At 38.3% G+C, this 15,569-nt stretch overlaps 1 non-coding gene across 1 annotated transcript; it reads right to left on the bottom strand.

Moving 5' to 3' along the window:
- Positions 1-645: 645 nt before the first annotated feature.
- Positions 646-752, bottom strand: LOC128286018 (small nucleolar RNA R71). The gene has a single exon (XR_008276565.1). It is a non-coding gene; the product is annotated as a small nucleolar RNA R71 (small nucleolar RNA).
- Between the last annotated feature and the right edge of the window lie 14,817 nt (positions 753-15,569).

Here is a 15,569-nt window from a genome sequence, read left to right as displayed (position 1 = left end):
TATTTTAATTTTAATTTTTGTTTACAAACTTTTCTTTTGTTTGCTTCTGGCAGGTTCTTGTAGTTTATGACTAGAAGGAATCCGTCATGACCATTATTATTCGATAGTAAAATTGAAAGTATTGCTCGTAGAAACCGTAGAGAAATAAGGCCGGGCTTACAGTAAATAAAGGAAGAGCATGAGGACGATACCAATACTACCGAGGAGATGGCTAAAAATCAGAATAATCCGCTACCTCCTGTGGTTGCTGCAAATCCTGTAAATCAGAATCATGCTCCTCGTACTATGTACGACTATGCTAAGCTTAATTTAGCAGGGGCTGAATCAAGTATTGTTAGACCTGCAATTGCTGCAAATAATTTTGAACTGAAACCTAACACTGTATAAATGATTCAACAATTTGTTCAGTTTGATGGTTTGCAGGATGAAGACCCAAATATTTATTTGGCCAACTTCTTAGAGTTCTGTGATACTTTCAAAATAAATAGAGTTTCTGATGATGCCATTCGCCTTCGGTTATTTCCCTTTTCATTGAGGAACAAAGCTAAACAGTGGTTGAACTCGTTACCACAAGGATCCATCACTAATTGGGAACAAATGACTGAAAATTTTTTACTGAAGTATTTTCTACCAGCTAAAACAACAAATTTGAGGAATGATATCTCTTCTTTTGTGCAGATGGATTTAAAAACTCTTTACGATGCATGGGAGAGGTATAAGAACTTATTGAGAAGGTGCCCTCACCATGGGTTACCTTTATGGCTACAGGTTCAAACTTTTTACAACGGTTTGAACCCCTCAACTAGGCAGTTAATTGATACAGCCGCCGGCAGGTCCCTAAATAACAAAACACCTAATGAGGCTTATGAGTTTATTGAAAAAATGACACTGAATAATTATAGTGGCAAGTCATGAGGACAAAGCCGACAAAAGCCGCTGGTGTTTTCAACCTCGACATGGTCACCATGTTATCAAATCAGGTAGAGCTTTTAAATAAAAAGATTGATGGTTTATGTGTCTCTACGTAGGTACATCCGGTGATGCAGTGTGACAAAAGTGGAATGAATAATCCAGAATGCCTAGCCTACGACCCTAGCAATATGAACGAACAAGTCAACTATATGGGTAACAATTCTAGACCTCAGAATAACCCTTATACTAATACTTACAATGCAGGTTGGAGGAACCATCCCAATTTCTCTTGGGGTGGTCAAGGAAATCAAAGACCACAACCCCCTCCAAGCTTTCAACCACCTTACTAGCAGAAAAAGAACCCTAACGTTGAGGAGAGGCTAATGAAATTCATCTCAGTGTCAGAAACACATTTCTAAAACACTGAAACAACGTTTAAAAATCCACAAGCGTCGATTCAAGGGCTCGAGAACCAAATAGGTCAGCTCGCTAAATTGATCTCTGAAAGACCACAAGGTAGCCTTCCTAGCAACACCAAGACTAACACAAGAGAGCAACTCCATGCGATTACTGTTAGAGATGACGAAGGGTTAGTTGATTCCAACCCAGAACCAAGGCAAGAAGGTATGGTAAGTAAAGATAAGGTGGATAAAATCCAGAATAAACAAAAACCGGTAAGCAGAGAATATAAACTCTGCGTGCCATACCCTAAAGCGACAAAGAAAGACCGCACAGATGAACAATTCGATAAATTTCTTAACCTTTTAAAAAAATTACATATTTACTTACCGTTTATTGAAGCTCTTTCACAGATGCCCAATTCAGTTAAATTTTTAAAAGAGCTTTTGGAAAACAAACGAAAGTTAGATGATTCGTCGCATGTGGAATTAAATGCAGTTTGCTCAGTAATTCTACAAAATAAACTACCCAACAAGTTAAAAGATCCAGGGAGTTTTACTATTCCTTGTTTAATCAGTAGTTTAGCTATTAATGTGCTTTGGCTGACTTAGGGGCAAGTATTAACGTCATGCCCTAAAATGTTTAAGCAACTAAGTCTTGGGAAACCAAAACAAACTAGGATGAGTATTCAACTAGTGGTTAAAACTATTAAATTTCCTAGGGGTATCATTGAAGATGTACTAGTAAAAATTGATAAATTCATATTCCCAGTAGATTTTGGTGTTTTAAACATGGAAGAGGACGGTGACGTTCCTTTAATCTTAGGGTGACCCTTTTTAGCGACTGCCAGGACTACTATTAATGTTGGTATAAGTGAACTCACACTTCGTGCAAGTGACGAAACGGTTACTCTTCAGGCTCGTGATTCGATTGAGATATCAAGTAATAAAGATAACCTTATAAATCCGGCTAATAATACTAATCATATGGTCCAATCCCCTTTTCAAGAAACACTTTCGAGAAGCATAAATGAGCCACGTTCTAGTTCATGCACTAATAATGGAACCATCCATGAAAGACGAATGGTACAAATAGATGAACAAGACGAATGGCAGACTTATGGCAAAGAGGAGTAGAGGCAACACCATGACGAGTTTAACGAGAGAACCAATCAATTCAAGGTTGGGGACCAAGTCTGGTTAAATAAAAAAGACCCTTGAATTATCACTACAGAGCTCAATGCAAACGGAGCGACTCCTTTTACTATATTTAAAGTCTTTCCATACGATACAGTCGAGGTAACCCATTCACATTTCGGCACTTTTAAGGTAAACAGTACTCAACTTAAACCTTATTTAAACAAAGGAATTGACAGCGAGAAAAAGGAGTTTCGACTTCGTGATTCACCGTGACCATGTGAATATAAGGTAAGTCGAGCTTAGACACTAAATAAGTGCTTCTTGGGAGGGAACCCGAGCACTAACACCACTAACTAGTTTATTTTTATCTAATTTTCATGTTTAAAATGCAGATTTTGACCCACACAGCCTGGACACACAGACGTGTCTAAGGCCGTGTTGACCCTAGAGCTAAATTTTCCCAAACATTGACAGAGCCACGGGCTAAAAAGAGTCCACACAGGCGTACAACATGGTCGTGTGTACCACACGGCCTGGACACATAGGCATGTCCTAGGCCGTGTGAAAACTGGAGCTAAAATTTTCAAAATTTAAACAAGTCAGAGAGCTACACGGGCGAGGCACATGGCAGTGTGTTAGCACACGCGGGCGTGTGGGATACCACACGGGCATGGAAGAAGCAAACAACGAAGCACATGGCCGTGCGATACGGCCGTGTAAACCATACGGCTTAGACACACGGGCATGTCCAAGTCCGTGTGACAAGTGGGCTATTAATTCCTCAACGAACACGGGCTGGAAGTCAAGCCACATGAGCATGTGACACGGCCGTATGGCCCAACACGGACCATTACACGACCGTGTCCGTTTTTAAACCCCCAAACTCGAAACTATTTTTACTTTTGTCTTCTTCTTCACCCAAAGCCCCCTGGCCACCGCTCCCTTCCCTACTCGCCTTCTGACCAATCACCGTCTGCCCACCACTCCCTCATCCTCTTCCCTCTTCTCATTTCCTTCTTCTTTCTCTTCCTTCCCTCACCCCTTTCTTTCCCTTTTCTTTCCTTTTTTCCCTTTCCCCCCTCCGAGACCACCGTCCATACTCCAGCCCCGACTAGCCCAATTTTCGTTCACACCCCACCACTTCAACCTCACCTCAACCCGACCACACCTCCCCTGACCACCGGTCGCACACCATTCCTAGCTCCGTTCACCATCATCGATTTCTTTTTCCCCCTATTTTTAGTTATTTCCTTTTTTTTCTTTATTATTATTATTATTATTCCTAATGTTATTGATCCATATAATTCTAATTATTATTATTCTTATCGTCTATTTATTTATTTATTTATTTTATTCTTTAAATAGTTTCATTGTTTTAGTTAGTACATCATGAATTTTGTTTATTAGTCCTTCTTGACGTTCTGAACATTTTTTTTATAAATATATATATATATTATTTTCGATCTGATGTTATTTCATTCAACAATATTGTGTTTAGTTGGTTTGATTTTTATTTTGGTTATTCGTATGCTTCTTTATGTTTAGTTTTACTCAGTATCGGCTCTTTGATTGGTCATAGCATGATTTTCCTTAGTTTTCTTATTTCCACATTTATCAATCCAATTTTGACACTTCCTTTAATTCTTTATTCTTTCTTAAGAATGCATCTATTTTATTGGTTTGGCTATTTTAATATGAATCTATTTTATTGGTTTGTCTATTTTAATATTTGCTTGCTTTATTGCAGATACGCCATGACAAACACACGAGGCAAATCCAAAGTTGTCGTCCCCGCTTCGAAAAAGTGGAATGGTCCTGGCGCGACCTCCTTGAGTGCCTCTGTCGAGGTTCGTCATCCTTACCTCTGATTCTCTGTGGACCCACCTAAGGACTTATTCCAGCTCCTATGCGTGTGACCACTAGGTTTGGGTCGATACCTTGACTGGGCTGCGTTGGAGCAGGTTGGACTAGCTGATGAGGTCCGTGCTTTCATTACTACGGCACCATGGGACCGTTGCTTTGATATCGTTGAGCCTATATGGAGCTTACTTTAGAGTTTTGCTCGACGTTTTACCTTCAACGAGTGATGTCATCGCATGATGAGTACGGTACCATTACATTCCGACTTGGTGGCTTGGTGTTACATATGAGCGTCCTTGAGTTTGGCGCAGCTTTGGGCATCTACACCGATGAGTTTATGGGTGCTGATAACTTTCTTCACCTCCACCGTCACATCCATTACTTACCTTCGTGCTGTTGGACCGATCTCACAGCCAGTCAGATCCTTTATGACGCGAGTCATTCGAAGGTGACATCTCTTTCTCCGTGACATCTCTTTCTCCGGCTCTACGATACATCCACACCTTATTAGCTCACACTTTGACTGGCAAGAGAGAGAACATAGGAGTTGTAAGCACTACTAACACGTACTATGTTTGGAGCATGGCGACCGGCCACATATTCAACTTAGCTTATTTCATCGCTCTCACCTTTTGCCATCAGACAGATCACCACAAGAAGGGTCCCATCTACCTAGGCCCTTACGTGGCTCGCCTTACTTAACACTTCGGTCTTCTCGATACACCAGAACAGTCCTCGACACTTACTCTCTTTGATCAGATGTCCCCTTAGGGCATCTCTAGCATGATCCACATGAGGATGATTGAGTGGCGACGTGGAGTGGACCCCCTCAATACAGACTAGTCCAATCTGACATTCAGTATGACCCAGAGGACTTCACTGATGATGTTCCTCACTATCACGAGGACCCACCACAGCCTCCACCATCGAGTCACCGACATGCTCCCTCTACTGCTAGCTCCCTAGGAGTATCCTCTGAGGAGTTTGCTAGTTTCTGTCAGTACTGTGTTCAAAGGTTCTACAGTACTGATGCGGCCTTACAGCAGATCTGTCAGTATCTTCATATCGCTTCTCTAGCGCCACCGGCTCGTGACACTGATCAGTCTGATGATGAGGACCATTGAGTCCGATTATTTTTATGTTTATGTTTATTTTTATCTTCTTATATTTTTATTTTTATTTTTCTTTTTATGTCTATTTTGTTTTCCTATTTTGAACTTTATATTAATTATTATGTGTAAGACCCAATTTTAGCTCGGGTTATTTAATTTTGGCCCAAATTCAAACCAAGACCCAAAACATAAAGACCCAATTAAACAAGCCCAATTTTTTTTTAAAAAAAAAACTCTAGCCCACAAAACATTTCAGCAAGGAGGAAAACCTAGATTTGTTGCCTCCCTTCAACCGCCACTACCCACGTTCTTCACCACCACACACTCCATCTCGCATGTCCGGCCAAGTAGCGTATAGCACGACCCACGCCCCACGTCCACCATATCTGCGACTTGAGCAAAGAAATAGGTAGAAACCGTTTGTATTTTGGCTATAAAGCCTTCGTTTTTTCATTGTAAAAGGGGTTTTTTTTTAGGTTGATACAAAAGAAATACAAAATCAGTAGAGAACAACAAGAAAAAGAATATTTTGAAGGTGATCATTTACTGTAATTTATTTCTGTCTTTTTCCCTTGTTTCTATATTTTTTTCTTTTTGGATCCGAAATAGAGACGAAATATAAAAGAGAGAAGTCTTACCTGAGTTGTGCTCATGTCGTCAGCGGCCATCGCACATGGGACCTTTGAAGGAGGTGGTGTCTGATGAAGAGGAGAAAATGAGTGCATGAGTTGAGAGAACATTTTAAAAAAATTCTTAAGTTCTTTTCAAAAAAATCAAAAGGGTGATTGTTAAAAGGAAAAGGGGTTTTAAAAAGGTGGATTTGAGTTTTCAATAGGTTTTAGTTTTTTTTTCTTTTTCAAAAAAGGTGGCTTAATTTTAATAGCTTTTAGGGAAAAGACAATTGCTTGCACATGGACAGGCTGGTTCTGTGCATGCTCCCTTAAATGGGTAAATTTCGCAGCCAGTTCTTCCCACTTTACATTACCTTTAATCTGTCCCCATTATGTCTCTTTCATTTCTCTCCAAAGGTTTGTGCATTATTTCGAATTGGTCCGCGCATGAACAGTGTTTTTGGTGATTTGGGTCATTTTCAATTTTAATCCCCAACTATTTGTGCGCGTTTTATTTCGGCCCGCAATTTTATTTAGATGATTAGTTTTGTTTATAGATTATCCCTTTAGTTTTGTTATGCTTACAATGAAGTTTCTTTTCCCTTTTAAAATAAGAGCATATTATTTAACTTATAATTTTGTCTTGTTTTGTTGATTTCGTGGTTTTTGTTTTTTTTTTTCATGTGCATATTTGTTTTTTTCCCAAAACACTTTTGTATATCATCATCACCCTTTTTATATATTATTTATATTAGGTTTATTCATTTCACATATTGTTTACTTAAATGTTATATATACCACTCTGCATATTGCTTGATCTTTTGGAATTTTATTTATGTATTATTGTATTTTTTATTTTATATTTTTAATACATATCTAATTCCATGTAAATTATTTATTTTATGGCATTGATTTTAAAATTCATTCGTATGATATTGTTTTAATATATTAGTTATTTATGTTTTTTTAAGTTTTATATCCATTATTTGTTTAAAAGTTTTGGTGTTACCCTATAGTAGTGTTTAATGTTTTAAAAAATTTCCTATCTTCCCTATTGTTCATTTTATTTTAAAGCTTGATATTTTATTTGGGTATTTTGCTTGGAACTTCTTTCAAGTTGGTGATTAACTTATTAGCTTATAACTATTAATGTTTGTATTTACGTAGTATATATTGTCGTTGCATGTTCCCTAATTTGCTCCTTCGTGTTCTTGTATCATTCGTGATTATACATGTAATATTATTGCCTCGTTTTTATCTCATGCTCAATACTATGTTTGTATGATTGTTTTTTATTTACTTTTATTCATATATATATATATATATATATATTGTTTTAAATTCCAACTTCTTGCTCGATGCCAATTGTTTTTATCTCCAAATGAACTAAACAAGTATGTTTTGACTTGGTCTTTATAAATGTTTATTTGAGTTTTCTCAAAACAAGGCAATGTTTCGAGTTTGGGAAATTCGATAAATCATGCCCTAACGTGTTGGGTTTCGTTTTTTTCGTTTTGCCAAATATCGGAGTACCCTTTTAAGAGTTCGTTGTGTGTTTTGGAAATTTTGAGGTGATCTCAGTTTTTGGAGACTTAAAGTATTGTGTCCTAACCTGCTGGATGTGGTATTTTATTTCTCTGGAGCGAGAAAACCTTAAAATTCAATTCGAATTGTTCATACATTTTTAAAGGAATCGTATTTTAAATTTTTTTCCCTTACCAAATTTTCAATGATAGGACATCCAATAATCAATTGGTACCAATTTTGGGCGTACGGGGGTGCTAATCCTTCCTCGTGCGTAACCGGCTCCCGAACCCTTTTTTTTAGTTTTCGTAGACCTAAAATTTTTATTTTAATAAATCAAATGTTTTATTAAAATGATCAAATTTTTAAGGTGATCCGATTACACCTCAAAAAAGGTCGGTGGCGACTCCGTAATTTGTTTTAAAGTCGATCCTCATTTTTTAAAAAATTTTAAAAATGGTTTCGACAGCTTGGCGACTCCACTGGGGATATCAAGAGAGTCAAGCCGTAAAATTGATTATTTTGTGTCCTTTTGTCGAAAATTTAAAATTTAGATTTTAACATATGATCCTTTTATTGCATTTCATGGGTTTTATGGTTTTTGGTCGTTTTATTCGTGTTTTACATTTTTAGTTTTTTTTATATTCCTTCGCATCATCTTGCATGACCGTTGTGGTCGCACCTTTTTAAGTGGGACTGAGAAACTACGCCTTCATGAGGTTTTCACCTTCGCATGGGCTAGTAGACTGCTTCCGGGATACATCCGTACCTATGTCTTCGTGAGGTTTTCACCTCCGTATGGCCATAGGGAAATTTATTCCCCTGAACTGAACTCGACCCGCATGAGCCTATAATGGGTGAGGGTTGAGGAATCTTCTGGTTCAGGTACTATTTCCTTAGAACCGAGCCACATATAGTGAACTCTAGGAGCCCGCCCTAGGTAGAGCAATGTTGAACTCTAGTGATTACCCAGTTAGGTGTTTAATTATTTTCTATTTTCTTAAATTTTTATTTCTTCGATACTAACTTGTTGTGTTTTATTGTGATTATGTTTTGCATGTCATTTCATATTAAAGAGGTGTCGATTTCTGTTCGGTTGCTAAATTAGAAAGCTTGTTATGGAGAGCAAATTCCTTGATAAAGTAAAGGATAATGCGACTGTCCGTATGTGGTCAGAGAAGATGCAAATTGAGAAAGGGGATAACATAGTTGAGGGGTATACATCGGGATTGTCGGGCTTCACTCGCATCAACGTGACCCAAAATGAGTTCCAGGAATTGAGGGATATATGGGCTCGTTGGGATGATGAGACCAAGTAGCTATTTTATCAAAGTTATGGTGACTTACCCTACCTGCTCGATATCAAGGTGGACAAGTACTTGTTTCGTGCTATGGCTCAATTTTGGAACCCGGCGTATAATTGTTTAAGAAGGTGGACTTAGTGCCTACTGTGGAGGAGTATACGGCTTTGCTTCGCTGTCCAAAGGTTCAAGTCGACAAAGTTTATTGCAAGGCTGCTACTGCCCCAGCTTTTGTAAAGAAGTTAATGAGTATCACTGGGATGAGTGAACAATAGGTTATAGCTCGAATTCAGCAAAATGGTGATGGTAGGTGCATTCCTTGGGTAAGTTTGAGGGACCTGATCGTAGCACATTCAGATACAAAGAGGAAAGTTGATGTCTTCGCCTTAAGTATCTATGGTTTGGTGATTTTCCCCAAGGCTTTAAGGCATATAGATGAAGCAGTTGTTGATTTCTTTGATCGACTTGACAAAGGGGTCACACCGGTGCCGGCAATTCTTGCTGAGACATTCAGATCCTTGAGTGCATGTCGGAGGGCAAGTGAAGTTAGATTTATAGGGTGTGCACAGTTATTGTTGGCTTGGTTCCATAGCCATTTCTGGAAAGTGGATAAGGTTTCCTATCGGGTTTTTTTCGAGAGTTACTCCCCGTTAAAGGAGATAGCAGCCATGTCTAGGAGAGATGACATATCAGAGGAAAATTGGATCGCGCTCCTCCATAATCTTCAGAAAGAGGATGTTGAGTGGAGAGCTCCTTGGTTTGTTCCTGATGAGATCCTCTATCGGTGTGGGAGTTTTGATTGGGTACCCCTACTTGGAATTTGGGGAGTTGCTGGATATGCCCCTTTACTCGTTTTAAGACAATACAGGTCAAGGCAGTTTATACCGATGACACATGGATTAACCCAGAGTGACTTTGCGTATAGGGAGAAGAATTATAAGAAGAAGGTTCAAGAGATTTCTGATGCATAGAAACAGACGCGACGGATGAAGAGATTGGCTGTTGGATCAATGACGACTCCTGAATACAATGGGTGGTTGAGTAAAAGAGTTAATGATAATATCCTTGAGCCGAGTTTGGAGGATGTTCCTACGATGGAAGAATATTTGCAAGTAATCCCCTCCGAGCTTGAAATCGCAAAACGGGACTTCGAAGAGAGAAATACAGAGTTAGGGAAAAAGATAGAACAATTAGAGGAGGAAAAATGCATTTGAAATTAGATACCGACGTTCAGAAACTCGAGGCCGAGAAGTTGAGAAAAGGGAAAAGGAAGGTTGAGGAAGACCTGGACAGTCTGAAAACCGATTACAAGAAGCTACGTATGTCGATGAGAACTGCTAGGTTGGGGAAGACGTCAGAGCAGTGGCGACAGGAAATTCAAGCGGAAAAGGCTAGAGCTGATCAATGGGAGAAGAGGTTTCATGATGCTCGAGCACGTGAAAGTGCCTTAAAGAAGAGCTTGGTTGAAGGCCAAGGTGAGAAAGAGATGTTGGTAGCTCGGGCAGCGGAGCTAGAAAAGGCCCTGCATCAGCACCGGGGTCGTAACTCTGATATCGAATTAAGAGCCAGCCTGAGTAAGGTTGAAGATTTGAAAGGGAAGGTAGAAGAGCTCGAGACTGTACTGCAAAACTGTGAGCTTCGAATTGAATTACTTGAGTCGAACAATGAGTAGTGGAAGGAACAACTCCGTCAATCGCAGGACCAGGTCAGGGACAGAGATCACATCATGGGTAAAGCTGTGGCTCAGATTCGAGAAGTGGCTGATTATTTACAGACTTTAGCGGTTCAGGCTGATGTGCTAAGTGTGAAGTATGAGTTAGAGTCGGACCGGGTTCGTGAGCTAGCTTGCCTTCTTAAGAAAGTTAAAACTTTGAGCATTAGGGCTAAGCCGTATATGTGATCTATTTTATGTAAAGGATTTTGCTTTTTAATAAAAAAATTTTAAATAGAATTGAATCAGAATCGACATCTCTTTAATTTTGCATTCATTTCATGCATTTGCATTTCATCACATCATGTGCATTAAATTTCACAAAAGAATCCTGATTAAAAATTGTATTATAGTTACCCTGGAACATTAATACTACACACAAAAAAAGACCAAAGCTATGGATCAAAGATTGGAAAAGTTGGAACAAATGCAGAAAGAAATGCAGGAACAGATGCAAGCGCAAATGCAAGAGCAATTAGCTAAGATCCAGCAAGATATGAAAGATCAAATACTAGAATCTCAGAGGAGTATAATGAGTGAATTAACTCAGCTACTAGTTGGAAAGCCAGAAAAGGGGTAGAGTCCCATGGTTAATGCTGAAGATGATAGCAGGATTCTTACTTACCCTCCGGTGCTTCCGCAAAAGGTGTCTATCTGTATCAAACCCCAATATCAGACTGGTATTTCGGCACCGCTAAATTTTCCAACGAGCTCATGTTCCAACCCCGAAGACAATCATGCAAATCCTACAGTCCCTGACTTTGATGAGGTCGCAGAAGTAGGAAAGGCAGGAGCAGAATTTCCAAAGCAGCTAGAAGACCAATACAAGTGGTTGGAAGAAAAATTCAGGGCGTTGGAAAGTGCTGGTTATCATTGCGGAATAGATGCCAATGAGTTGAGCCTGGTCCCGAATTTGGTACTCCCTCCGAAGTTCAAAATGCCAGAATTTGAAAAGTACAACGGAACCAGTTGCCCTGAGGCTCATATCACGATGTTTTGTCAGAGAATGACTGGTCATGTCAATAATGATCAGTTATTGATCCACTGCTTCGTGACGGTTTGGTGGGTCATGCTAAGTGGTACAATCAATTAAGTCGTACCCAAGTCAAATCATGGAAAGACTTAGCACAGGCCTTTATGAAACAATATGGCCATGTGACTGACATAGCGTCTGATAGGATTACATTGCAAAACATGGAGAAGAAGTCAAATGAAAGTTTCAGGTAATACGCTCAGAGATGGAGGGAGATTGCTACACAAGTCCAACCCCCACTGTTGGAAAAGGAAACAACCATGCTTTTCATTAATACCTTGAAGGCACCTTTTATTAATCACATGTTGGGAAGCGCAACTAAGAGTTTTTTGGACATAGTTATGTCCGGTGAAATGATTGAGAGTGCAATTAGGTGCGGAAAGATAGAGGCAGGGGAAAGTACCAAGAGGTCAGCCCCGAAAAAGAAAGAAAATAAAGTCAGCAATGTGAATATGGGTTATGCGAAACCAATCATGGTAAATCAACCGAAAGTGGTAGCCACAGGCCAGTAAGCTTCGTCAAGATAGGAGCCCAATACAAAGTAAAACACGGAGAAGCCCCAGTTTACTCCCATTCCAATAATGTATTGGGAGTTGTATAAAAGTTTGTTTGATGCACACGTCGTATCTCCTTTTTACTTAAAGCCACTCTAACCCCCATACCCCAAGTGGTATGATGCAACTGCTCAATGTGAATATCATGTTGGAATTGCGAGACAGTCGATAGAGAACTGCATCTCTTTTAAGAGGGTTGTCGAAAGGCTCATCAACATGGGTATTGTAAAATTCGATGATGCACCTAGTGTAGGAAATCCGTTGCCCAATCATACTGATAAAGGGGTAAACACAATAGTTGAGAATATGGGGAGGAGAATTAAGTAGGATGTGGCAGAAGTGAGAACCCCGATGAGGGAGGTTTTGAAGAAGATGGTGGAGAAAAGTCTAGTCATGCAGGACTTTAGGAGCAAATCCCGAAAACCAAGAAACTATTGTGAATTCCATGGAGAGGAGGACCATGAGATAGAAAAATGTAATAAATTTAGGGCCTTGGTACAGGCTCTAATGGACAACAAAGAACTGGAGTTCTTTGAGTTTACTGAGAAAGAAGATGTATGCTCATTGGAGGAGGGGTTGATAGAGAAGGTTTCTGAGGTCAATCACCCAGTGGTGATCATTTCGCGACCGAAAATTAATGAAGTTGGAGCAAAAATTATACCGAGAGTTGTAATCCAGAGACCCACAGTTTTTTCGTATAAGGATAACAGAAGGGTACCTTGGAATTACAACTGTAATGTGACATATCCAGGGGAGGAGAGTTTGGTCAACATGCCAAATGCAAAGGTCGAGCCTGGAATAGGGAAGTCCATGATAGTTGAACAAGGGAAAGAGAGGACAAAACCACTGGTTAATGAACCAGTAACTGAAGATGAAGCTAAGGAATTTCTGAAGTTCCTAAAACACAGTGAGTATAGTGTTGTGGAACAATTGTACAAGCAGCTGGCACGCACATCGATACTAGCTCTGCCCCAAAACTCAGAGGTTCACCGAAATGTATTGATGAAGGTGTTGAACGAGACCTATGTCGCTGAAGATATTTCAATGAACAAGCTAGACCACCTTGTCAGTAATATAAGTGCTGATAACTTCATCTCCTTCAGTGATGATGAAATACCACCAGGGGGCATAGGATCCACCAAGGCTTTGCACATCACCACTCGCTGCAAAGGGTATACACTACCGGGGGTATTAATTGATAATGGGTCAGCGCTAAATGTTTTGCCCTTGTCCATATTAAATAGGTTACCAATAGACAGCTCTCATATAAAGACATACCAGAACATAGTGAGGGCATTTGATGGCACTGAGAGGAAAGTGATAGGAAGAATTGAGGTACCTCTGCAGATCGGACCAAACACATACGAGGTAGATTTCCTTGTGATGGATATTAAGCCTTCTTATAATTGTTTGTTGGGAAGGCCTTGGATTCACTCGGCAGGGGCAGTACCGTCATCATTGCACCAAAAGTTAAAGTTAGTGACGGAGGGCCGCTTGATAACTATAAATGCTGAGGAGGACATTATTGCATCTGTTACTAGTAATGCGCCGTATATAGAAAATGATGATGAAGCAATTGAGTGTTCCTTTTGGTCATTGGAGTTTGTAAATGTAACTTTCATCATTGAAGGGGGCAGGGTCCCAATGCCAAGAATATCTGAGGCTACGAGGATGAGCTTGCAATTAACAGTGGGAAAGGGAGCATTGCTGTAATACCCTGAAAATCTTTACAGTAATATATTATCCTTGATATAATAAAATAAGGAAATAAAGTGATAAAAAGGGAAGTTTTGAGTTATGGCAACATTGGGAAGTAAATTATGATATCTTGATTCAGGAAAGGACTAAATTGTAAAAGTTAGAAAAGTTTTGTTGCCTAAGAGTAAATACTCAAGACTTAAAGGGTTAAAGTGTAAATATGAAAAAGTTGAAGGACCAATAGTGTAAATATTTTAAGGGTAGAATGATCTAGAAACTAAGGAAAATGGATGAATTGGGACCAAATTGAATAAGTGAAGAACTATGAGGGACTAAATTGCAATTTTACCAAATTAAATGATGACTCAAGGATGGAATTCTAAAAGATCATGAAGGGCAAAATGGTCAATTAGTAAGAGAGAGAATTCTAGAATGTAATGATTATGTTAATGATATTTTAAATTAATTAATTAGATAAATATTATTTTATTAATATTTTATGAGATATTTAATATTATTTTATTATTATTTATTTAGTATATAAGGAAAGAAAGATGAAGAATTTTCATCATCTTTCCTTTCCATGCAAACTAACGTGAGAGAAAGAGAGGAAGAAAGAAAGTTTTATTTTCTTTACAATTTGGCCCTTTACCAAAAATTCACCATTTTCACCCAAAAATCAAATGAATTTCCATAGCTACCAAGAGAGAGAAATGTTAAGGAGAACATGGGAGTTAGAATATCAAGTTGGATTCAAGAAATAGAAGCTGGAGGAGAGAGAAAATCAAGTTAAAGATTGGTATCAAGAGAATAAGGTAAGTACATCAAGATTTCAATACGCTTTTAAGTTTGTTATTGTTGATAAATCATGGAAATAATGTTATAGTAGAGTTTTATTACATAAGGTCCTATGTTCTTGATATGTTAGTGAAGAGAAAATAAGAGAAAGTGATGAGAAATGGTGTAGAAAAAGAAAATAAGGGTGTTATAACATGGTAATTAATATCTTGCACTAAAACAGTTATGGACAGCAGCAGTAGTCTAACTTTGAAAAATCACCATAAATTTTATAAATTGAATTAGAAGATGAAAAAAATATGAAATTAAATCTTAATGAGTCTAGTTTCTCATAGAAGAAACAGTGTAAGCAATGAATTTGTAAATTTTTATATATAATGAATTTTGTGAGACAAGGTCAGAATGAATTCGGGTTCCCCTGTTCAGACTTTGAAAATTATAAAAAATGAAGAAAAATAATTAGAGGCTTAAATTTATATTTATAGAATCCTGAATAAGTCTAGTTTTATTAGAAATAAACTAGAACATCATTTGAATTCTGTAAAAGGAGATAACTAATTTATAGTGAAGAAGGGTCAGAACTGTCAGACAGCAGAACAGGGGTGACTTTAATGAATAAACTGTACTAATTGGCTAAACCAAAAATTCTGAAAATTTTATGATAAGAATAACTGTGAGTCTAGTTTCAGGAAAAATTAACGGATCTTAATTTCGAGTTCTGTAGCTTAATATATAAATAATTTAGTGACTATGATGAAAATGGACAGTTTTGAATGTACATATAAGTAAATAGTGAAATTATTGATAATGTTACTTGTTGTATGTTATATAAATTATGGATGTGGAATGGAGAGGAGGAGGAGGAAAATATGTATGAATATTCATCTAGCATGGCTAATTTGCATGTTTTAGGCTCA

Source organism: Gossypium arboreum, chromosome 12 (assembly GCF_025698485.1).
Source record: "Gossypium arboreum isolate Shixiya-1 chromosome 12, ASM2569848v2, whole genome shotgun sequence".
Lineage (NCBI taxonomy): Eukaryota > Viridiplantae > Streptophyta > Magnoliopsida > Malvales > Malvaceae > Gossypium > Gossypium arboreum.
This window is presented reverse-complemented; position numbering and strand designations above follow the sequence as displayed.